This window comes from Pseudophryne corroboree, chromosome 4 (genome assembly GCF_028390025.1).
Source record: "Pseudophryne corroboree isolate aPseCor3 chromosome 4, aPseCor3.hap2, whole genome shotgun sequence".
In the NCBI taxonomy this organism is placed as follows: domain Eukaryota; kingdom Metazoa; phylum Chordata; class Amphibia; order Anura; family Myobatrachidae; genus Pseudophryne; species Pseudophryne corroboree.
Window position 1 is genome coordinate 550,028,294 of NC_086447.1, and position 2,662 is coordinate 550,030,955.

The following is a 2,662-nucleotide window of genomic DNA, read 5'->3' on the forward strand; positions in this document are numbered from 1 at the left end:
TCGGATAGTGCAGGTGGTGCAAATGTCCTGTGCTGCAGTCACTGGATGCAATATTACACCTGCTTCTTCTGATGTTTGTGGATGTTTCCTCCTGCATCAAGTGGTCTCTCCAGCAGCTTCAACGCGTTTCAAGGAGCACCGTCCTCTTTGTTTTTAAGACACATTTAAAAATTCACCCTGGTAATCCCCATAGTTCCCTTTGGTATTCCTCTACTCATTAAATTGTTTAGTGGTACTCCTCATAGCAACTACAGTATAAGAATAAACTCATATCCTAAATCTAGTGAATTTTCCATCAATGATGTTTATTAAGGTTTTGTTCTGTTAACTATGGAAAAAAGGGGAGGGGTGCAGAAGAGAAAAAAAAAGGGGGGGGTGAGTGAGGGAGACAGAATCCACATCAAATCAAATAATACATACAAATAATAACTAAGAAAAAAGAGAACAAGGTGTATATACAGTAAATAATGCGGTTAATACATACATGTTAATAAGTAATATCACACTCCCTGTGTGATATTACTCTACTTCATGAAGTAGCCTGGCACCTTCCCCAGCTGAAGAGAACTCAAGTCACCTAAACCATTTGGTCAGTGGGGAGAAATTTTTAAAGGAGTAGGGTACTCCCAAAGTCTCTATTTGAAAAGCATAATGAATTTTGCTAATTATTTTATGGAGGGTTGGGGAGAAGGACATTTCCAACATTGCGCAAGTAGCGATAAAAATATGTCCTAATGCATAGCGATCCGAGATAGATAGATCTGTGGGGTATATCTGTAGTAATGCTAGTGATGGTGACTCTGGAAAGGTAATGTGAATAACTTTATGGGCAAAATCAAACACTTCCTTCCAAAGCATGTGAGTCCTAGGACAAGCCCAAAACACATGAAAAATGTCACGTATCTGCATATAGTTCCTCCAACAAATTTTCGTTTGAGAAGGCCAAATTTTAGTTTAGCTGGTGTGAAAAAAAGCCTTTGTAACAATTTATACTGCATTTCTAGATGGTTATAGCATTTAGAGAAGCTATGTGCTGTAAGGTAGTCCAACTCCCTTGCTGAGGTGTGAACGTTGACTGCAAGTCTGCCTCCCACTGTAATTGCACAGGTGATTTACCCTCTGTCTCAATGTCTCGAGACATAACATACCAAAACCTTATAGAACCTCTGGCATTGAAAAAAGGGGTTTTTTGATCCTGCACTGACCTAGATTCTAACTACGTGTTTAATCCAAAAATAGCCAGAAGTGGACAATGTGTATGGAAATCCCTATTTGTCCGTATGGCGGTGCGCCCAGAGTCAAAGAAAACTGTTGTATATGCACAAGGAGAAAAAGTATGACTCTTGTTTGGGCGCACTCTTATCTAAAAATCAAATGTTCGTTGTTGGGTAATATGCCCAACCTAGGTAAGGTAGTCTTTTATTCTTGTTCTCTAGGATACACACAAATTCATCTGGACATGTACATCGTAGATAAAAGTAAGTGAATCCTTTAGATTATGGTTACTTCAAATTTGTGGCTACTTCAAATTTGTGGGATGTTCAGATCTTAATTATGCCTGGATAACCGCATATAGGAAGATAGCCACATAGTAGGCTACTTCCGTCTGCTAAAGATCAGTACAAACTGTGTTTGTATTAATGAGCCCTGGTTGGGTTAGATATATCGGTGGAAAAACCCACACATGGATAAACAGTTATATTTGTCGGCCACTATCATAAAGAGGTCATAACAAATAGAGGTTCAAGAAGTAGGAATGAGTGTAAGTGGTGATACTGCTGTTGGTATTGAGTCTATAGGGAAGAAAATCTTCCTACTTCACTGGGTATTCCCTAGAAGTCGCCCATCTAGGTACTGACCCAGCCCACCTCCGTTTAGCTTCCAAGATCGGACGAGATTGGGCGTGGACGTAGGGGTATGGTCGTAGGAAGGTTGGACCCTACAGTACCAATGAGAGTGCACCGAAATGGAGGAATGGAAACCTCCGTTGAGGTGATTGGGACTGGGTGAGGAGGGAAGATAGTAGCTGTTTGGATAGGTGTGAATCTGCTGTACACGTTAGACTGAAGAGACGTGTCCCCTGAGGGGGCACACTCCCCAGAATCGTGGATGAGAGTTCACAGAAGGAAGCCAAGTAAAGAAAATGAGGGGGTGCAGAGTAAGAAGATATCTGCAGGGTAATAACAATAGTAAGTACACCTCTTAAATAGTATTAAATGAATCCCTGATATATTTGAGTATCACTAATGGTAGTGGTCGAGAGTTACACATATGGTACATACAGTTTGTTATTTGCCTTAGGCAGATTATGCGCGAAACAAGGGCCTTGCAAATCCCCAATTTGAACGTCAAACAAATGAGTATCTACACAGGATATATTGATAATCAGTCATGCTGGAAATGTCTGCTCAATTGGTTGCATAATTTTTGTAAAAAATACAAAGAAATGCATTCAAAGGTATAGACTTGTACTAATATAGTTTGCACTCTAGTATAATAGGGCTATACATATCCCCCATTAAAACGTCCAACAGGTAAGTGCCCACAGGGGGTATATGGGTGGTCAACCTCGTTGAATCAGCAAAAATGATTGCATGATTTTTGCTAAAGCATAAATTCTCACTCAATAAGATATCAAAAAATCAGTTAGAAAAAACAGCAA

General features: G+C 39.9%; 1 pseudogene; it reads right to left on the reverse strand.

The window, feature by feature from the left end:
• Positions 1 to 1,810: 1,810 nt before the first annotated feature.
• LOC134912122 (5S ribosomal RNA) lies at positions 1,811 to 1,929 on the reverse strand (annotated as a pseudogene).
• Between the last annotated feature and the right edge of the window lie 733 nt (positions 1,930 to 2,662).